Consider the following 24,562-nt stretch of genomic DNA (forward strand, 5'->3'; position numbering starts at 1 on the left):
AAATGTTGGTCAAAGGACACAAAATTTCAGGAATAAGTTCAAAAGATCTATCATACAACGTTGTGACTATGGTTATATAACAATATATTTTATTCTTAAAAATTCACAAGATAATAGATATTGTTATCACCACAAAAATGATAACTATAGGAAGTAACACATATGTTAATTAGCTGAATTTAGCCATTTCACAATGTGTAAATATAAATGTGTATGTTTTTGTTTTTCAATATATCATGTTGTATATAATTATATAAAATTTGATTTGCCAATTTAAAAAAAAATGAAATTTTTATATTCCTATACACCAATAATAGACAGAGAGCCAAATCATGAGTGAATGTCCATTCGTAATTGCTACAAAGAAAAGAAAAACAAGGGATGTGAAGGACCTCTTCAAGGAGAACTATAAACCACTGCTCAAGGAAATAAGAGAGGACACAAACAGGTAGGAAAACATTCCATGCTCATGGTTAGGAACAAACAATATCATGGAAATGACCATACTGTCCAAAGTAATTTATAGGTTAATCAATCTACCAATGACTTTCTTCACAGAATTGGAAATAACCACCTTAAATGTCATGAACCAAAAAAGATCCTGCACAGCCAAGACAATCCTAAGCAAAAAACAAACAAACAAACAAAAAAAAAACAAAGCTGAAGGCATCATGCTACCTGACTTCTTCAAACCATATTACAAGGCTAGTGTAATCAAAACAGCATAGTACTGTTACCAAAACAGAGATATAGACCAATGCAACAGAACAGAGGCCTCAGAAAGAACATCACACACCTACAACCATCTGATCTTTGACAAACTTGACAAAAACAAGCAATGGGAAAAGGATTCCCTATTTAATAAATGATGTTGGGAAAACTGGCTAGCCATATGCAGGAAGCTGAAACGGGATCCCTTCCTTACACCTTACACAAACATTAAATCTAGATGGATTAAAGATTTAAACATGAGGTCTAACACCAAAAAAACTCTAGAAGAAAACCTAGGCAATATCATTCAGGACATAGGCATGGTCAAGGACTTCATGACTAAAACACAAAAAGAAATGGCAACAAAAGCCAAAATAGACAAATGGGATCTAATTAAACTTAAGAGCTTCTGCACAGCAAAAGAAACTATCAATAGAGTGAACTGACAACCAACAGAATGGGAAAAAAATTTGCAATCTACCTATCTGACAAAGTGCTACTATCCAGGGTCTACAGAGAACTTAAACAAATTTACAAGAAAAATCAAACAACTCCATCAAAAAGTGGGTGAAGGACAAGAACAGACACTTTTCAAACGAAGACATTTATGCAGCCCACAAACATGAAAAAAAGCTCATCATCACTGGTCATTAGAGAAGTGCAAATCAAAACCACACTGAGATACCACCTCACACCAGTTAGAAGGGCAGTCATTAAAAAATCAGGAGACAATAGATGCTGGAGGGTATGTGGAGAAATAGGAACAGTTTTACACTGTTGGTGGGAGTGTAAATTAGTTCAACCATTGTGGAAGACAGTGTGGCAATTCCTCAAGGATCTAGAAATAGAAATACCATTTGACCCAGCAACCCCTTTACTGGGTATATACCCAAAATATTATAAATCATTCTACTGTAAAGACACATGCACACATATGTTCATTGTGGTACTGTTCACAATAGCAAAGAACCAACCCAAATGCCCATCAATGATAGACTGGACAAAGAAAATGTGGCACATATACACCGTGGAATACTATGCAGCCATAAAAATGGATGAGTTCATGTCCTTTGCAGGGACATGGATAAAGCTGGAAACCATTATTCTCAGGAAACTGACACAAGAACAGAAAACCAAACACCACATGTGGTGTTTGAACACTTATAAGTGGGTGTTGAAGAATGAGAACACACGGACACAGGGAGGTAAACATCACACACCGGGGGTTGGGGGATGGGGGTCTAGGGGAGGAATAGCAGGGGGTGGGGTATTGGGGAGGAATAGCATTAGGAGAAATATCTAATATAGATGACATGGAAATGGATGCAGCAAACCACCACCATGACACATGTATACCTATGTAATAAACCTGCACGATCTACACATGTACCCCAGAACTTAAATTATAATAAATAAATTAATTTAAAAAAGCATTTCTCAATAAATAAAGTTGTAGGTGACATATCCATGCTAACCTGTATTAAATTTAAATTTAGAACTAAAGATAAATAAAAGTAAATGCTAATAAATCATTACAAATTACTACACACTATAAAATCCCAAAATTAATAGGAGAAATGAAGAATGAAAGTCTAGAACAATCATATAAATTATTTAAATATGTTAAAAACAAAAACCATTCTACATAGAAAGATAATTTTATGAGCAAAGATATCTATAATAAATGCAAACAGATTAGGCTTCATTTTTTATGCTATAATGTTAGTTAATAATCAAGCTTATTTCTGAAATAATGCTTAATTTCAAGGGAAAATAAAAAAGGAAAGAATATAGAAAGCAATGAACTATCAACACAGGAGTGCAGATATCTCTTTGATATACTACATTCCTTGCTTACATATTCACCCAGAAGTGGAATTTCTGGATCATATGGTAGTTCTACTTTTAGTTTTTTGAGAAATCTCCTAACTTTTTCCATGGTGGCGGTACTAATTTACATTCCCACCAACACTGTACCAGGGTTTTCTCCACACTCTCCTCAGCATTTGTTATTGCTGTTTCTTGGATAAAAGCCATTTTAACCAGGGTAGGATAATATCTCACGGTAATTTTGATTTGCATTTCACTTATGATTAATGATGTTGAACATTTTTTCATATGCCTATTGGGCATTTCATATTGCTTCTGTATGATACCAATTGTCCAATTTTTCTTCGGGTGCTTGTGCTTTTGAGGTCTTACACAAGACATCTCTGCCCAAAACAACGTCCTGAAGCATTTTTCAATGTTTTCTTTTAGGAATTTTATTGTTTCAGGTCTTACATTTAAGTATTTAATCCATTTTATTTTATATTTATATTTGGTGAAAGACAGGGGTCTAGTTTCATTCTTCTGCATATGGATATCCAGTTTTCCCAGAACAATTTGTTGAAGACTATCCTTTCCTCAGTGTATTTGTTGAAAATGTGTTGATTGTAAATGTGCAGATTTATTTCTGGGTTTGTATTATATTCCATTTGCCTACATGTCTGTTTTTAGCCATAATTATGCTATTTTGGGTTTGTAGTATAATTTGAAGTCAGGTAATGTGATGCCTCCAATTTTATACTTTTTGCTCAATGTTACTTTGCTATTTTGAGTCTTCTGTGATTCCATACAGATTTTAAGGTTTTTTTTTTTTTTCCTATTTCTGTGAGGAATGTTGTTGGTATTTTTATAGGAATTGTATTGAATCTATAAATCAGTTTGGGTGGCGACATTTTAACAATATTAACTTCTATTTATGAACATGGGATTTCTTTCCATATTTTTTGTGTCTTCCTCAATTTCTTTCATCAATTTTTTATACTTTTCATTGAAGAGATCTTTCACTTCTTTGGTTACATTATTCCTTGGTATTTTATCTTATTTTTTGTAAATGCATTGCTTTTTTGATTTCTTTTCTGGATTGTTCACTGTTTGCATACAGAAATGTTCCTAAGTTCTGTGTATTGATTTTGTATCCTGCAGCTTTACTTAATTATCAGTTCCAGTAGTTCATTAATCTTAGGTTTTTCTAAGTATAAGATCATATTGTCTGAAAACAAGGATATTTTGACTTCTTCCTTTCCCATTTAGATGTCTTTTCTTTCTTTCTCATGCCTAATTGTTCTGGCTGGCGTTTTCAGTACTACATTGAATAAAAGTGATAAAAGTGGGCATCCTTGTCTTGTTGCAGATTTTAGAGGAAAGACTCAGCTTTTCTCCATTCAGTATGATGCTAGCTGTGAGAAATGCCCATTAAGGGATGCATAGATAAAAAAAATGTGGTATAGATACATGATGGAATTTATTCCACCATAAGAATGAAATCCTGTCATTTGTAGTAACATAGATTGAACCAGAGGACATTAGGTTAAGTGAAATAAACCAGGCATATAAAGAAAAATGTCTCACGTTCTCACTAATAAGTGGGAGCCACAAAAAACTGATCTCATGAATGTAGTAAATAAAGTCATGGTTACCAAAGAGTGGGAAGGGAAGTGGGAAGAAGGAGATTAAGAGGTATTGATTAATGGGCACAAAAATACAGTCAGAAGAAAAATGATGTAGTGTTTGGTAACACAGTAGGATGACTATAGTTAACAATAATTTATTGCATTTCAAAATTGCTAGATAAGTAGATTTTGAATGTTTACAAATCAAAAAACTAATAAATGTTTGAGGTGATAGGTATTCCAATTATTCACACTTGACCATTACACATTGCATGCTTTTATCAAAGTATCACATATACTCTATAAACATACATAAGTAGTATATATCCATAAAAATTAAAGTAAGAAAGTGATGATACTAAAACAAATGTGTATTGGAACTTATGAGGTCTACCTAAAATATGCCCTTTGAAGGCAAATACAATTTAGATAAGAGTCTTAATTTTCCCTATTGAAAATAAAATAAGAGTCTTTCTCCTTTTTCCCCTTCCCTTGACTTAGAGCATTCACTTCAGAAAACGTGTGAGTTCTTTCTTTGCCCCTTGAAATGATGTAAATATTTTAAACTGCTAAATAAATAATTGGACAAATAAAAATTACCAGCTTTACAACTCATGCATGGATTTCTCAAAAACCAGAAAGGCATCTCTTTGACATGTAATCATCAAAAAGACAATATTCCATTTTGTGGAGAGAACAACAGCCAGACTTAGTGCAGACACCTTGGTGCAAAACTACTTTAATTCATAAAAAATATGAGCTTTTTATTTTTCTTTTGGATAAAGCCAATTAAGTACCAAAGATAGCCACCCAAATTACCTGGTGAAAATTGGATAAACTGTGCATGGCCAATAGTACTAACCAGTTCTCATATTTGAAGATTAGTTGTTTTCTTGAGAACATGTCTGTAATGGATTCTATCTGCTTAGCTTTATAAAAGCATGAGATTTTATTATATCTGCATTCTTCTTAGATTGCCTGTGATGCACCTCACGTTCTAGTTTAATGCTAATCAATAATAAAATTATTTTATTTCTCTTATACCTTTGTGGAAAGGTTTTCTGAGTTGGGAAGAGATTTTGCTTTTAATTGTATTTCTTCTACACCAGTGGAAGATCCAATGCTTAAGTACTGACATTAAAGAAACTAAAAGAAAAAAAAGACTAATAATTAGAGCTATTTGTCAATGTTTTTACCATGTTAATAAATCAGAAGACATAACTATACAATTATATCCCTTGTTATTATTTTTAATAAGAATTATTAATGTTCACTTGGAATTAATTTTTTATGTGGTTCTTTCTTTGCTCTGCTCTCAATCTTCCCTTTTCTTTAATTCATTTTTTATTTCATTTCAAGCATCTTCTAAGTTATTCTTAGGAGACTATCAGGTAATAACATTTCTAATTCTGTGCACATCTGAAAATAGTTTTATTTTTTATCACACTGAGTAATTTTGACTCTGAATAGGATTTATAAACCAAAAATAAACTTCCAAGCCTCCCAATCAACTGAACCAATCACCTCCTTGGCCAAGGGGATCCCAAAGAAACCTGAAAAACTAGTTCAGGTGATGATGGGACGAGAGGTTGGACATGCCCTTCTTACACCGCCACCTTTGGAGTTTAGGCACAACTGACCAGCAATAACATTAAAATGGAGTTCATAAGACAGACAAAACTGATTCTTTGTAGCAATAAGATAACACATTCCAACCTGATTCTGGTATAGCACCACAAGACAGACAGTGAGTCCTGAGAGAAATCAAAGTATTTTACTCCAAAATATATTTCTTTGACATATTTTGAAATGAGTCTGCAAAATTGTCTTTTTGTGGAGGAATTCTGCATTCTGTAGAGAATCTCCTTCCCTTTGCAGGTCTTCTCTGGATCTTCTTAAGGTCTGAAGAGAGAGATTTACCAACTGCTTTCTCTGAAGCCTGCTATTTGGAGGTGTCATCCTCTTAACAAGAACCTTGGCTTCTACAACTCTCCTTATCTTAACTCAAGCATTTCTTGTATTATTTATTTTTTAAACTTTTATTTTAGAATTGGGGCTTAAATGTGAAGGATTGTTACAGAGGTATATTGCATATTGCTGAGGTTTTGGATATGACTGAATCTGTTACCCTGGTATTGAGCATAGTACCCAGTTGGTAGTTTTTCAGCCCTTGGCCCCATCCCTCTCTCTCTGCTGTAGTACTCTCCATGCCTATTGTCTCATCTTTATGTCCATGTGTACTCCATGTTTAGCCCTAACCTATAAGTGACACCAAAAGTATCTGTTTTTTCTGTTTCTGCATTAATTCAATTAGAGTTATGGCCTCCAGCTATATTCATGCCACTGCAAAAGACATAATTTTGTGTATATGTCTCACATGTTCTTTATCAAATCCACTGTTGATGGGCAGTTAGGTTGTTTCTATGTTTTGGCTATTGTGACTAGCACTGTGATGAACAGACAGGTACATGTGTCCTTCAAAGAAATCACAGATAACAAAAATAAATAGAAAATCATTCCAAGCTCATGGACTGGAAGAATCAATATCATTAAAATGGCCACACTGCCCAAAGCAATATGCAGATTCAATACTATTCCTTCCTCAAGCATTTCTTTCTGCTGACTTCAAGTCTAGGCAAAGCTTAACTCTTTGAACCAAATTGCCAATCAGAAAATCTCTGGATCCACCTATGACCTGTAACTCACTCCCACCTCCAGCTTCCGGATATCTCACCTTTCTGGACCATGTATACTTTACATGTATTGATTTATGCCTTTGCCTGTAACTTCTTTCTCCCTAAAACATATAAAGCCATACCATACCCCAACCACCCCAGGCGCATGTTCTCAGGACTTTTTGAGACTATACTCCAGGTCAGGGTTACTGATGTTTGGCTCAGAATAAGCCCCTTTAAATATTTTACAGAGTTTGTGTTTTTTCAATAGATTCAAAATTCAAATTTTTTTTTCCTTAAAACCCTTCTAAACATTGTTCTATTGTCTAGAAGCATCAGATATTACAAACAAAAAAGGTAGATGCATTTCTGATTTTGGTTTGTAGGTCTCTTTGGAATTTGTTGTCATCGTCAATAATTTTCATTTCATTATTGATGTTGAAAATTCACTGAAATTCAGCTAGATATAAACAGTTGTTCATTCTGCCTGTTATTTAGTGAGCATTTTCACCTAAAAGTTTGTATTTCTTCAATATTAGCAATTCTTTTAATGTTTTTCTTCCCTTCTACTCATTCTTATTTTCCCTTCTGTTATTCTGTTAAATAAATCTTGGAATTTTAGGGTAAATACTCTTGTTTCCCATATTGGGTACTTTAGGCTACCCTGGTCATATTAAAGTCTCATGTGAGAGATTCCTGAGGGCCTTGACAGGCATTTTGTCTTCTGTTTATGGAGGCTTTCCATTACTTGTGAAAATATGTTTCTATACTAGACATTGCCTGTATTTCAGCTCCAGTTCCAACACTCAATGATTGGGAGGGTTGGTAAAAATATTATTGCCTACAGCTCAACAAGAAGGTGGGAGGGAGGAGCCATGGCAGCAGGGGGCTCCCATATCCATGCCACCTTCTATTTGTGATCCTAAGCATTTTCTGCTTCATTTTTCTGCTGTTTCAATGTTTAGGGATTTCTGGAATGGTCCTAATGGTCCAGTAGTCTCTTACTGTAAAAGCTGTGATCTTTCTAGTTTTATTTCTTCCCTACTTATAACTGATGTTTTTTGAAAATTTTTCAGGAATTTGTCAATATTTGTGGTCTATTTATAACATTCTAATTTTGCATGGCTATTATAGTATAGTTTTGTAACATTTATCTCATTTTAGATTACACTGGACAAATACAAATTTTTTAAAGTCTTGCCAGTTTCTTCTTTACCTCTTGATAATTCCTGTGATCAGCAGATTTTAATTTATATAAAGTTGTTATCTTATCTTTCCAATATCATTATATAATATATGATGAATTTCTATATTTCATATATTCTTCAAAATGAAATGTCTTTAAAGCACTTAATTGGAAATTATTCAATATATTTTCTTAAAATACATGTACTTCAGAAATTAATATATTCTAAAACTTTATTATAAGGCAGTAGGATAACCTGAATGTGTTTATATTACAACCCAGAATTTCATTTAAAAAGAAGGAATAGAGGGAGGATGCAGAACAGAAAACAACATGATGGCACTTGTCTCAGATGTATACTTTCTTCTCTGAGCCTTATGATGAAAGTGAGTTGTTGGCTAAGCTAAACAGGACATTTCTACCAGAAACTCTGTGAGACAAAAGGGTACAAGGAGTACTACATTTTTTTCCAGGTATCGAAGTGCTAACTCAAGTGAAGATAATAAATATTTTACATACTTCTTGACTAACCAAAAATGGCTTCAAGGCTTCAGCACATTGAGGAAACCAGAGACCAGAATGGCAAGTTAGTACCTTGTAAGTCTGCAAGCTTGGAAATACCTGCAGCAGCACTGGCAGAGCCATTGTTGGGCCCAGTGGATAGTAGCAGTAATGACAAACAGACACTCCAGCTTCAAACGCCTGCTCAGGTTAGATAATATTTGATATTTAACATTGAGCCTATGTGAAACATTCCCAGAAACTGAAATTTTGTGGGTAAAATCTTATAGCAATTCATTGTGTCCAGAGCCAACAAATACCAATTATAAAATAAAATTATAATATGGTTAGAAGGTATAACTACTAGCAAGATACATGAGGTTCTTTAAGTTGTTTTGCTGCAGAAATTACCATCTTATAAATTTTTACAGTGTTATTCTATCATCATGATTACATAAAAATGCAATTTATAAGGCTTTTTCCAGTGACCTAAATCCTGTCATAAATTTGCAATCAATATTGTACTTAATAGGAACCAGGATGAAAATTATATACACACATACATAAACAAACACACACTCACACACAGGATGGAAATCATATACATACATACATACACAAACATACACAAACTATTTTATTTTAGTGAATGGGGTCATGCAATTATGGGGACTGGCAAGTTTGAAATATATACAGCAGGATGAAAATTCAGGTAAAAAGTTGATGTTGTAGTCCTGAATCATGAATCTGTAGGTCTGGTGAGCAGACTGGAAATTGGGCAGTATTTCTACATTGCAGTCTTGCAGCAGCATTCTGTCTTTTCTGGGAAACCTCAATTTTTACTATGAAAGTCTTCAAATAATTGGAGGAGGCCTATTACCATTATGAAGGCAATCTTTGAAACTTAAACTTAACTGACTCTAAATGTAAATCATATCTACAAAATACCTTTACAGCAAAATCTAGAATAGTGTTTGATCAAAACCTGGGCACCATAGCCTAGCCAAATTGACACATAACCAACACATATATCTAAAATGTAAATCTGCTTCAAAATTGATTGGAACTTAAAATATAAATTGGCCTATTGGCAATCTTGAATGAGTTGTCATTGCTTGTGCATATACAAATAAAAGCTCTACTATCTTTTTTTTAGAATAAATATCCATGCACTGGAGGAATTCTGGAGAAGAAGAACTTTTAGGAACCAAATTTTTGTGGATATTGATAGGGAGATGCAATCATCAGATCATTTAATATTCCCGAAGCAACAGTACAAAGTAGAATACTTCCACTGACTTGCAAAGCGAGTTTAAAAACCAACAACAATGGTTTTGTTATTTTTTATAGATTACTTTGACATTTTTTATTAAAAACTAACCCTCGTAATGGCATGAAAATTATTTTGGGGGAATCACAGATGTTAACAGCTCAAAATTTAAACAGGATTCAAAGGATAACCAATTGCAATTATCTTCCTTTGTAGGTATTTAGAATAAAAAAATACATTAAAATTATGCATAGTCTAAAAGATATCTTTCAAAATTGATACAAAAAATTGTAAAAACAAAAGAAAGCATTGTTATACTTTAATTTCTAGCATTTTTAAAATTTGATACAATATACAAAATACTGTTACATCTTACAGTATTAAATAAATATATCATGATAAATATGACACACTTAAAATATGATGACATTTTGTTCATTGAAATCAAAAACTGTGTCTGCTTTATATAGGTAGTAGCTTCTCTGTCAAGCTAATGTTAAGAAGTCTGATCCATGTCGCCTGTTACAACAGTGTGTCATGCTAAGAAAACAGCCAAGTTATTTTCAGTATATTTTGAACAGTTAATTTGTGTTCTAAATAATTTGGTTAATTAAGCTACTTGAACTACTATGAAGTTTCTGTCAATAATTCTCACGCTTAAGTAGGTGAAACAGAAAAGAAAGAATTTGGGGGTAATAAGATGGTATGCATTGGTTAGTAGAGTCAAACTGAGAGTTTCCTTCATTTCTAAAAATTGTTAAAGAAAATCTTTTTAACATTATGCATTTTAAAACTTAGAAAAAAAATGCTTGTATTACATTTTAGAAGAATGCAATGCATCCATCAAAAATGACAAAAAATTAGTCAAGGAAGGTTCCAATGCAATATAAAAAGTGTAATTTTTAAGAAAATCGATATTGCTTTTTTGTCTTTGCATATTTCTGCTAATTTTTGTTGTTTTATTTAATTTTATATTTTAAATTTTATTGTAGGAAAAATACTGATCTACCCTCTTAGCACATTTTTAAGTATATATTGCATTATTGTTCACTACAGGTACATGTTGTACAGCAGATCTCTAGAGTTTATTTATCTTGCTTGACTGAAACTTTATGCCCATGGAATAATAATTTCCTGATTGTTTTATTTTGTATTGTTTACTTTTTGTATGTGGCTAGTCACTACCTTGGTCCAAAATGGCAACATATGAGTTGCCCTATATGTTATTTTCATTCAAGGACTCAGAAGGTATTTAATCTTTCTGTCTTACCAGATGAATATATTTGGGTACATGTTACACTACAATGAAAAATGAAACCAGACATTAAAGATAAAAGAAAGGAAACGCCATAGAAATACATGTGAATTATTAGTTTGAAATGTTTATGGTGGATAATCATAATTATAACTAAAATATGAATAAGAGTAATAGTTATAAGTTTATTAATCAGAAGAGCCGTACTATAATGGGAAATTCCGTAATAAGCCAGAACAAAACATATTTCTAGAAAGACAAATTATCATTTAAATTTAACATATCACTTGAAAAAAATACAATGAGGGAAACATTAAAAATGTATTGTTTACCTTAATAAACTTGAATGCTTTAAATTTCTAAACCAAAAGATAAAATATTCCACATGAAAAAATAAAGACTGTCTATGTATTTGCTATTTACAGGAACAAAGTATTAAATATTAAAGAATATATAAAACATACCAGGATAAATGTGATAAAAATAAAAATAATATTAATAGCTGATACTGAATATTCAAAGTTAAAACAAGTTCTTCCTATATAGAAACATATAGATACAGAGGATACAGGGATAAAAACAGATACATAGTAGATATTAAATGAAAATCACTAAAAGGCTAGGCACAGTAGCTCAGGCCTATAATCCCAGCACTTTTGGTGGCCAAGGTGGGAGGATAACCTAAGTCCAGGGGTTTGAGACCAGCCTGGCCAACATGGTGAAACCCCATCTCTACTAAAAATACAAAAATCAGCCAGGCATGGTGGCATGCACCTGTAGTCCCAGCTACTATGTGGGAGCTTTCAGTGAGCCGAGATTGCACCACTACACTCCAGCCTAGACAACAGAGGGAGACTCGCCTGAGTGACAGAGTAAGACTCCATCAAAAATAAATAAATAAATTACTAAGAGGTTTAGTATCTTTTTAGTCTAAAATCTATGCTTAAATTTGAAATCCTACCATATGTAATCAATACACAATTGCAAAAAGAATGACAGATTCTATTCATAATAGCTTCTTATCTATTTTGTGGAATAAATATAACAAAATATTTGAAAGTTATTTAGTGAACTAAAACTATGAAACTCTACTAAAAAGCCCAAGAGGTAATGCCCATCGATGATAGACTGGACAGGGAAAATGTGTCACATATACACCATGGAATACTATGCAGCCATAAAAAACGATGAGTTCGTGTCCTTTGTAGGGACATGGATGAAACCATAATTCTCAGCAAACTGACACAAGAACAGAAAATCAAACACTGCATGTTCTCACTCATAGGCGGGTGTTGAACAATGAGAACACATGGACACAGGGAGGGGAGCATCACACACTGGGATCTGTTAGGGGAAAATTAGGGGAGGGACAGTGGGGAGTGGGGAGTTGGGGAGGGATAACATGGGGAGAAATGCCAGATATAGGTGATGGGGAGGAAGGCAGCAAACCACACTGCCATTTGTGTACCTAGGCAACAATCTCACATGTTCTTCACATGTACCCCAAAACCTAAAATGCAATAAAAAAATTTTAAAACAAGATCTGATAGAAAATATAGCAAAACCCAATAAATTCACAAAATATTAAACATAAATGTCTAATAAACAAAAAGAAGGTAAAGATAACTCTTTATCTTGCATCAGGTACCATTTTTGTATAGACTGAAAAGCTCTTTAAGTCTAATAATACTAAAGATCAGGGAAGGTATTGAGAAACAGTTGATAGAGCTTTAAATTTAAAATAAGTATTCAGAGTAATCTGGATTATATTTTTAAATGTTACATGCTCATATAATTCATCTATTTCATTTCTAGGAAACAGCACAAAATGAAACGTGAGAAAATGTAACAGTGAGAAATTTGCAAGTGCCCAATGTTTTTGATAAGGGAAAGGCTAACCAAACATATATTCATACAATTAAATATTATGTGGCAATTAAAAGTATGAGAAGATCAATATGAACTAATGTGGCTATACTGTCAAGGAATATTATTGAAAGGAAAATCAGTCAGAGAGAAAAACATACAGTGTGATAAGCTTCCATACACCTATGTGCTTGTGTGTACAGATTCACATATTTGGATATGTGGATATATATGTTGTGAATATATGTTCACAACACAATAATACATATATTTTCTATGAACACACATATCACACATATGGCTAGTACTATACTTAAGAAAAATTCTTGAAAAACATCTCAAATTGATGTGTTTTTTTAATGAGATTAATACAAAATAATCTGTATTATCCAAATAATTGCAATGCCATCATAAAGACACATATAAACTGTGTCTGAAATATTGACTAAAAGACTTCAAAATTTCTTTTTTCTTAAAATAGAAAAGTGGGAAAATATTCAGTAAGATAGTCAAGTGTTCTTAGATAAAATGTTTCTGTTAAACTGTGATGTCTTGTTTTTTGATAAATCATCTCATAAAATGTATTCATGAATACAGGGCATATATTTCATCTTCCACTGATGGAATTTACCAAGTTATATAATAAAAATGTCAAAGAACATAAAGTTCATTGTCTAAGAGAAGAAGAAACAGCTGGTAAGCATCTCTAAATGCACCTTGTAGAACTACCTTGAGATAGTTGGCTAGATATCTTTATATTAAGTACTATGAAACAAAGTTGATAATGCAAAAGGCATCTCCATCCCTCCCTACACAAACACTGAAAATTTCATATTACTGGACGTTACAACTAATTCTGCTATTTCACCTTTTTACAAATAATTGAGAGAGTAAAAATTCTAACCCCAAATTTGACCTGGCCCAAGTTTTACAAACCTTAAATTTCAAATTTGGGCTGTAACTTTGTTTGAATAAAGGTCGCCACTAGTAGTCAATGGTACTATAATTCAGCCTATTTTTGCAATAAATTTATCTGGAAACTTCCCTAAAAAATAATGTAAAGTAAAAATCTGGAGGGAGGATATGTGCATATAGGAAAAAACACTTTGCCTCTTCAATATGAATTTAGACTGTATTGCCACTAAGAACTTTTTACTTCTCCTTGAGTGCTTTGTGTTGTGTGGGTGTGTTCCCAAAATAACTCATCAAAGTAAACAGTATTATAGAAACAATGAAGAAGTTATCTTTTATCTCCAACAGGAGAAATCATTAAGGATAATAGACTTCAGATGTCAGATCACAACTTGGCCTGTTCTGCTGGATACCACTAGTAAAATCCCAACTTGGACATTGCCATGATGTTAATTTCTAATTGGAAAGGTTAAATATAGGAAGTACTCTGCTTAGGGAATCTCATCTCTCATGGATTTCCCTAATGGAAGACCTAAGTGGTCACCCAAGTAGAGCTGGATGAAAACAGGCAGGCCAACTTGAAGAGAAGCAAGACAAGATTAGAAACTGGGTTATACGCACAGGAATCTGTGCCAAATGATAACCCCACTGGGTAAAAAGTGATACTCATTCCCTGTGAGCTTTTTTTTTTTTCTTTTTTTGATAGATGGATAATCTCTCTCTCACTCTCTCTCTGTTTCTCCCTCTCTCTCCTCCCTTCCTCCACCATTTATCTTCTCTCATTTTCTCCCTTTTTAAAAAAAGTTACTTTTAAAAAATTCCTAGGATAAAAAAGTACTTTTAAAAAGTCCTAGGATACATGTGCAGAATGTGCAGGTTTGTTACATGGGTATACATGTGACATGCCGGTTTGCTGCACCTATCAACTATCATCTAGGTTTTAAGCCCTACATGCATTAGATATTTTCCCTAATGCTCTCTCTCCCCTTCCTGTGAGCTCTTAACATTCAGTTTTCAGTTTTATCTCCTACATTTTTAGTTATTCATTTAACGTCAGATCTTCAGTAAAAAACTATTGTGCATATATATCATCCTCTTCACAATGCGTAGGGGAATTAAAAGATTAATTTTAAAAAGGGAATGAATTCTGCCTTTGAGTTCTGAGTAGTTTCAGCAACATCATAACAAAAGAAAATTAGAGGTAATAGCAAAGGCTTGAATAATAGCTCAAGAAAAACGTAATAACAGAAGACAAGGCCAGGGGATGCAGCTACCAAGCAGGTAATTCAGGAAGGAACAGGAAGCAAACTCCATTTTCTCCAAATATGTTGGAAAAGTAATAGGGATAGAAATATGGTTTACACAACATTATAATACGTTATAAAACCAGAACCAGCTTACTTGTCTTAAACCACCAAATTAGCCAAAAATACTGTATAGTGCCTACAACTAGCTTTTTCATTACAGAATTATCTAAAATAAAATATTGATTCTGAATTAATAGGTAAAAAATATACTTTGTGGTAGAAAAGAGACAGAGATTCTTGACTTTCTTAATTCTACCTGGTGAAAGCCAGAACACTTGGATAATGTAGAAACTTTACAGAGAAAAAATAGGAAAGAAATATAAAATAGATATGTTTGTGTATTCCACATTATATAATGATGTGAAAATTAATATTTCTTGAAGTAAAAGACTTTTTTTACTGAAACAAATAATTTTTTTTATGGCTACAGGTCCTGGAAGATTTTTAACAGTTCAGAATCTAAATGGTTTAAAATTTTTCTTAGAATTCTCAAGTTTGACAAAACTCACTGTAGAATGTTTCAGGTTCAGCTGTTCTATTTCTGGTATATTTCTACCTCATCAAACCAATCTTCAAAACTATTTTGGATTGGCACCTGTGACCCGTGAATCTGGCATAATTCTTCCTGATGGCAGTCATAGCACCCTGACAGGTGGGTCTGACTGGAGCCATGTTAGTGAGCAAGAATGTCCATCAATTTTAATTAAAGTTTGCAGGTTTTCTGAAATGATAGTCATGCTGAAGTTTTTCCTACCTAATTTTAGGCTTCTATATAGCAAAATTTGCCCTAGTTTTTGCCTCTCAGTTCTTCCTTTTCAAAACTTATCTATGTGCAAGCATTGAGTTTTCATGCTGACTTCTGGCTTTATATTCTTTATGTGATTCTGTTCTTATTTCCCCCCTTCAAATCCTTCCACATCATGTTCTTATTCTGTATTGACAATCCAAAACGTTTTAGTTCTCTATCCATTCTACCTAGTTTTACCTGGTTATACTTGGCCTTTCCAGTCAAGACTCCACCATTTCTTATGTGAATTACTAGGTAATAATCTTAGTAAAAACCTCCTGTGCCCCTATTCTCTCTTCTCAACATGGCAGATGGTGAGGTTCATTTAAAAGAAATAACTCACATCATGTAACCCATATGTTGAGATGCCTCCAATGTATTTGAGTGTCTCTCACAGCAAAAGCCAAATTACTTTAAAAAGCCATTAGGACATAAATGATCTAATTTGAGCTTTCTCCTTTATAACTCTCAATATTTATATCCCATAACTTTTCCTGTTTATTGTTGCTTTTTTTTTAACTGAACTCTATGTGCCTCAATCTCCTTGCTCTTCCATGAAAACATGAAACAGGATCTCATCTCAGAGCACAGGACCTGTTCTTCTATGACCTAAAATGCTCTTCCCCAAGTATCTGTGTGATGTATTACCTCTATATATGTTCTTCTGTATATATAGACAAAAATATGTAGAGAGAAATACAAATGGTTATAGTGTATACATGGGTCAGTATACATATGTATATTTCTTAGCTTTGTCTGCTGAAAGGTTCTAAACACAGTAACACCCAGGTGGCAATGAGCACAACTAGGACTATGATCATACTTATTAAATATCATCGTCTAATAAATGAAACCAGAACTTCCTGGATAAATGGCCAATTTTAGAGCTGGTGCAGGAAAAATACCAAGATAAGCCTGGAGCAACTTGTATTGTCAGAAAGCAAGGACATATATACACACATATATATAGTACATAGTATACATATAATATATATGTAGCATTGTGTGTGTATATACACATATTGCTATATGTGTATATATACATATAATGCTATATATATACACATACAATGCTATATATACACATACAATGCTATATATATATATATATATATATATATATATATATATATATCTGAGAAAGGAACCAGGAGCCAAACTAAAATGGTTTCTGTTGGTCAAAGATAAAACAATATGGAAAAAATAAATTATGACAGTACTGGATTATAGCCCAAAGAATAAAATAAATACATTGAGTTATGTTGATATAAATGATTGAATAAGTAAATGTAAATGTGGAAGAAGAGACAAATCTTCCTTATAAAAAGATTTCAAATAAACATAAAAGGGAATGAGTGAAATAAAAAAAATTCATCCTTGGAACACCACAGTAGTAATTGCTATAGTAAAGATCCATCTAACCATGAAACTGTAAAAAGAAACAATGTTTCGGTAGACTTAAATTGTTTTCTCCAATATATTTGTTGATTACTCTAGTGATGTTAACTTATGCCCACATACCCTTTGATACTCCTCTCTCCAGCAAGTGAAGAATAATCCCCTCCCCTTTGAGTGTACACTGGACATAGTGATTCTCTTTTAGCAAGCCAAGTAAGGAAAGGGAAAAGTGGTAACTTTATTCTGGAGAAACCTGGTGGACACCACCTTACCCAGTGATCATGGCTCACACCACCAGTGATGTCTTGGATTTTCTCATATGATGTGATGACAGGGGCCCTTCACCTCTGTGCTATTCTTCATCCAAATTCATCACCCCAGTATAAAAATCAGAAAACATCAGCAAACCCAAATTGAGGGAAGTCCTACAAAATGCTTGGCCAATACTTTTAAAGAGTGCGAGGCTATAAAAAAAACAAAGGACCAACTAAGAAACTGTTATACTCCAGAGCAGACTAAGGAGACACCATAACCAAAAGCCACATAGTATCCTAGATTACATCTAGGAGAGACAAAGCACATTAGTGGAAAAACAGGAAATCAAAATAGTTTGTTGTATTAAGTATTGTAGTAACGTTAATTCTTCATTTTGATAAATGTACTATGGATATGTAAGATGTCAACCTTAAAATAATCTACATGAAAAACCTAGGGGACTTCCTGTACTATCTTTAAAATGTTTCCATAAATTTATAAAGTTATTCCAAAATTAAAACGCCTCTTTGCAGACAGAGCCATATTTTCATTTTTTATTTATTAAAAACAAAACCACATTTTATTGCTTTGGTGGATTTTCACCTGCATCTAAGGCAATGTCTTATTTTACATTTCTGCATATAATCATGTTTCATAATGCCAAAAAAATTTTAGGAACTACATTCATTATAGTAGGTTTTGATTTTTTTTATTTGTTTTAAAGGATGGTTTTATTTACTATTACTCCTCTCCCTATTCTTACTTCCCTAAAATACTACTCTCAACTAGTCTATATCATTTCAAAATTGCTCTGAAACATTTCTTTGATTAGCTCTTCATTAATGAGTTATCACGAGAAAACAGGAGTCAGGAGAATAGGGCTTCCTCCTAATTAGTGGTATGAGTTTAAGTTTGACATCTTTTTCTGTGAACTGTTACTTAATTAGATTAGTGATTTTACACTGTCTTAGGCACTGAGCTTTTTATTCAAAGTATGTATCGCTCCTTCTCTAGAATGTCTCAGGAGTAACATATCGTGTAAGATTCAAAAGTCTTGAAATAACTGTGATTTTGAAGATATATTCTGCTGTTCATTAAGACTATGAATTTGAGGTATCTCTAGGGATGATATCACTTGGCAGTGAACATTTACTGTTTAATCATGGTTTATAGGACTTTATTTCTCCTTCCTCTGAAACAATTAGCAGTTAACGTTTCTCAGAACTGTGTGTAAGGCCATAATGACCCAGTTCAAACCATATTTCCAGCCCAATATCGTCAACTCCCCTGGAAAACTTTGGTCTGGCCATATATGTTTTAGATTTTTCTTAGATCACCTGGAATGCTCTTTCCCTGTTTTCTACCTTGTGAACTCCATTTTCTCTCTCAAGCTTTATACAGTCCCTAAGCACAGAAACACCTTTAATTGTACTGCCATCAGATTTTTAAGTTATGTTTCTGTTTTAGTTACTGTGAAACTTTACTATGATTATATTTTATTTTTGTTTACATAGCTATATTTATCAATTAGATCTTCATTCCCTGAGATTAAAAACTGTGTCTTGTTTAATTTTGTGTCCTTACTCCATCTGGAATCTATCAGTGCCTAGTACATTGTCTAGTACTTCAGAGAGCACATGGTGACTACATATTTATTTAAAATGAGATGCTTGAACTTATAAGGAAAGAAAATGAACATTTAAAATTGTTTATAACCTATACTGGGCTTCATATAATTTATATTCTAAAATATTTAAATTGATTAATTAAAACATTCCGCAGAGCTTACAATCCTGTTACCAGGCAGCTTAACTTCAAAATGCATTTTAAAACATTTTTTTACCTCTCTATTGGGGTTCAAGTAAAACCTTGAAACTGCAGAAGTCTTCTCCCTTATCCTTAAAATAGACTCCACATCCCTGCCTTTCTCACCATGTATACCCCCTTCACATTTAACTGTATTCTAGTACTCAATTAAGTGCCTTCTTAGAAATTCCAGGGGCTAATCTTGAGACAGACAGACCCAATCCTGGAGACCTAGCTGTGAAATTTCAGAGATTACTTCAAAGTGGCTAGTTAACATTCCAGCCATACTTGAGACAATGCCAGCCTGCAATCCAGGTGAACTGGGACCCAAGATAGCTATGAGAAAAAGACACGCAGACGTTGTATTCAGCAAATTCATTGCATGCCTTCCTTAACAAGTTTTCTCTTCTTAAACCCTTGCCCACCAGAAATTGACGTGATTGCTTTGGATAGGAATCCAGACACTTCCCCATTACTAGTTTTGGTTAATAAAAGCACTTTCTACCAAATCTCGCTCTTTCTCTTTGGACTCTGCCAGCCATGAGCATCTTCACCCACATTAGTCACATTTCCAATCACTACTTTACTTTTACACCTTTAGCGATGCTATATACAAGATAAACTATTTTGTGTTAAGTTTTGAATCAAAAGTGCTTAAAATACCATTACTCATTTACATATTTATGCAATGCATATTTATAAGTGTAATGGAAGAGGAGATAAACTAGTGGCCATGAATGGAAACTTCCTTAATAAATGGTAAAAACAGCCAACCTAAACCAGGTCTATAGTGTTAATATACATTAGAATTGTCAGAATGGAATATAGAACCATATTACATTATCTTGAGCAGGAGACATACATGCTTAATTAAGAAACAAAGAAGTTGAAATAGAGTCAAAATTTATTCAAGAGGAATACTTTGTCAAGAGTATCAGAGGAAAAATTTTAAGTTCCTAATGAAATATCACCTGTGCATAAGATAGAAATCTTTCCACTTATTATTTTCTTGAAAATTGCCATGTGTGAAAAGTAAATTACTATGAACTTTCACTTCAAGCCAACATGGCATAGGTTCATTCCTCTCTGCTACTCTCTCTTATAATTAAAAAATCCTGGACAAAATACAGCAAGCAAGGATAGAAAGACTCTGGATGGTGGAAAGAAAGAGGCAGCCTACTTAGCACACCAGGACTTGCAGAATGATATGAGAGCAACTTTGCCAATTTCCATATTACCTCCCATATACCCCAGCCAGAGTGCTGCTTAAGCCTCCAAATGAGAACCACTAATAGGTACAGATTTAAAAATATTAAAAAAAAAAAAAAAGCACCAAGGAAAGCCTGTTTCCCCTAGCTAAGAGAAAACAATTACCTGACAATGGAAAATCTTCTTAGCCCATTCCCAATACAGGAAATAAGTACATATAAAGTTATTCAACTCCCCCAACTCTAGCCAACACGAAAAGAAATGGACTACTCCCAGCTGCTGTCTTCCTTCACATTCTGACCCTCACCTCCCCCTAGTTTCAGCAGAGATGAACAGGAAGCTCATCATAAACCTATCTCTTGTTCCAGAAGCAAAAAGTAGAGCTCTAATTCCCCTGCCCAGTTGTATCAGAGAGGCTGAGCAGGAAGCTAATCTTCCCACATCTGGTGGAATAATACAGTAGTATTATTATTAGTCAGGACAGTGTCAGCAGGATCCAGTGGGAAGATGAATCTCCACCTTCACCCCGCATCAAGGAGAATCAACAAGGTAGTGACAATTTCCTTGGGCTACTCAGTGTTTCACATCCTGATGTCAGCAGGATCTGGCGGGAAGCTGATCTTCCAGACACCCTGCAGCAAACCAATTGAACGGGGTAATGTAAAGCAAGGCTAGTCAACACTCTAGTTCCTACACCCCACCTCTGAAAATGGGGCTCAGTGAGAAGGTGTGCCTCTTATAACAACTGGAAACAAACAGATGGAATGAGGCAGTGTGAGATGGAATACAATGGTATTCTGTGCCTACCACCAAGACATTCAGACCAAAAGGGAGCTGAGCCTTTACCTCCACCCAGCAATCAAGGAAGTAGAATAAGGTGGTGGGAGACTTAACTCTCAAAAGTCAACAGTAAATACAACAACAAACAATCCAATTACAAAATGGGCAAAAGACACCATCATACGTTTCATCACAGAAGGTATGATGGGAAATAAGTACATAAAAAGATATTCAACCATACAGAATGCAAATCAGATATATACACTTATGAGAATACCTATAATAGAAAATAGAAATAACACCAAATACTGGTGAGGATACAGAGGATCATACAGTGCAGGTGGGAACATAAAATAAAGCAGCTACTTGAAAAGCTGCTTAATTGCTACTAAACATCCTCTTACCACATATCTCAGAAATTGTACTACTGGAAAGAATAAAAGCTCCATTTATTTCAGCAAAATGAAAACTTTTTACACAAAATCCTGTACACAAATGCTTGTCACAGCTTTATTTGTAATAATCTCTAAACTGGAAACAACCCAATGCCCTTCAAAGGGTGAATTATTAAACAAAATGTGGTATGTCCATGACATGGAATACAACTCAGTAATAAAAAGGAACAATATTAATACACACAACTTGAGTGGATCTCAAGGGAATTGTTGCTGAGTAAAATTAAAAGCCAGTCTCAAACATTACATAATGTAGGATTCCAATTATATAATAGTTTTGGAATGACAAAATTCTAGAAAAGAGGACAGATTAGTCATTTTCAGTGTTTATGGAGGTGTGGATGGAGTGAGGTGGCTGTGATTATAAAAAGAGTAGTAAGCCAGGCACGGTGGCTCATACCCGTAATCTCAGCACTTTGGGAGGCCAAGGCAGGCAGATCACCTGAGGTTGGGAGTTCGAGACCAGCCTAACCAACATAGAGAAACTCCATCTCTACTAAAAATACAAAATTAGCTGGACATGGTGGCGCATGCCTGTAATCCCAGCTACTCAGGAGGCTGAGGCAGAAGAATCGCTTGAACTCAGGAGGCGGAGGTTGCAGTAAGCCAAGATCATGGCATTGCACTTCAGACTGGGCAACAAGAGCAAAATTCTGTCTCAGAAAAAAAAAATAGTAGTAAGAGGGATTCTTGTGATGGAAAGATTTGTATCTTGACTGTTTATGTTGTCACATAAACCCACACATGATAAATTTGCATATAACTAAATATGCACATACACACATAGGCACTTGAGTGCATAAAAAACCTAAATAAGGTGGAAGATATGTATCACTGTTAATCTTCTGGTTGTTATTTTGTACTATAATTATGTAATACTGATGATACCATTGTAGAACTAATTTAAAGGTATATGGAGTCTATTATTTCTTAAGCTGCATGTGAATCTACAATTATCTTATAAATGTTTCTTTAAAGTAAACTGTGAAGTCTTTAAAGTCGGTGCAACTCAGTAAAGAACACTGCTTTGTTTTACTTAGTAGTAGCACTCTATATTTCTGTTAGAAAGGGATGTTTTTCTGAAAGTTTAAACCATAAGCTATGCCTGCAATTATCACCTTTGTTGTGCAATATGCTTTGAAATATTTTCATGAATTCAGAGTCACACAAGCTGATAGTATAAGGCCCACCACTGCTGAGATAGGAATGTACTTTTAGCAAACAACACAGTTCCTCTAATCTAGTGAAAGATCAATCCTGATATAATCCTTGAATAGAATTTCATGGTGTAAGAGAAAAATGCTAAATATTAACAGTCCTATAAAAATATTATGCACGCTTATAAAAAGTAACACACAGGCACATACACAAATACACACACAGATGTGATGTTACAATGTTCCACTAAGCACTGGTAACCTGTACTTTGTACTTTGTATTTTGTAACCATTTTGACACAGGGTGCACATTCTCTAAAATATAAAAGTGAGTTTTTAAGGAAATGCATATTTTCATGTTCTATTAAGAGGCATATTCTGAGTAAACAATAAGTATTTTTCAAAGCATTGGATAGTTTCCAATGGGCTGAAAATATAAAACCTAATATTATGGTAAAATAAGAAATAAAAGTTTATTTATAAAATGGAGATTGGGTGAGGTGACTCACTCCTGGAATCCTGGCACTTTGAGAGGCCAAGGCTCCCAAGGATTACTTGACTCCAGGAGTTCAAGGCTGCAGAAAGCCATGATTCTGCCACTGCACTTCAGCCTGAGTGACAGAGCAAGACCCTGTTTCTTAAAAAAGTAAATAAAATGTAAATTTTAATTTCCAATGAAGGGATACATTCTGACAAAACAACATTTTGAGAACCTAAAACATCCAATGACATTACAACAAAATATATTGTTGTTTGCAGTGAAAATCGTTATCTTTTTGTATCATTCTTATCAAGGTTGAAACAGGAAGTATCTGTATGATAAGAAATGCAAACGAAACTAAGGACAGGACAGCATTAAAGAACATGGTGACTCCTAAAGAGATATGACTGATTGACATATCATATTTTAAAAGTCTTGATAGTTGAGGTCAAGGAATAAAGATAAAAACTATAGGAAATGTTTCAAAAATAAAGGAAAAAATGACATCACGTCAGAGCCAAAGTGAAAATTATGGATTGAGAAACAACCTAAAAAGAAAGTCTAAATTAAAATAAAAAAACTGTCAGAGGCAAAAATATTGACAGCATAGTTATTATATAAAACTTCACTGCCCGTGGCTCTGTTGACATCAAGACAAAACCAAAAGACACTAGGCTGAACCAGGAAACAAAGTGTAATAATTTTATTGGATTGAACTGCATTAGCCTTTGTGAGTATGGGCAAAGTGAGAGTAACATCTACGTTAGTGAATATAATCACAAGTATATATTTTGAAGAGAGCTCTTTGTTCTGTTCACTTTAAATGGAATCCATAAAATAGGGATGATGGGATGTTATAAAATTACCTTTCTTAATATCCTGCAGGTGAAAAAGAATTTCTGGATCATATCAATAAAATATTTAAATAGAGATGTTGAAAATTTGTGTTTGAATATGAATTTGAAAATAAAAGTCACAATTTTGTACCTTTTTACGTTTACTATTCTAAAGAATCTGCAGACTTAAGAAGATCTGGTGGGTAAGTCAAATTTATGAATAGAGTTAACAGCATTGAAAAATTGTGACCAGGAATAAAAATAGAATGTTAGAATGC

At 33.7% G+C, this 24,562-nt stretch overlaps 1 pseudogene; it reads left to right on the top strand.

Annotated features, from left to right (window-relative positions):
* The first annotated feature begins 8,545 nt into the window (after positions 1–8,545).
* LOC105733777 (SURP and G-patch domain-containing protein 1-like) overlaps positions 8,546–24,562 on the top strand; it is a 122,905-nt pseudogene continuing 106,888 nt past the window's right edge.

Source organism: Aotus nancymaae, unplaced genomic scaffold, assembly GCF_030222135.1.
Source record: "Aotus nancymaae isolate 86718 unplaced genomic scaffold, 86718_ANA_hifiasm-v0.15.2.pri h1tg000002l, whole genome shotgun sequence".
Classification (NCBI taxonomy): Eukaryota; Metazoa; Chordata; class Mammalia; order Primates; family Aotidae; genus Aotus; species Aotus nancymaae.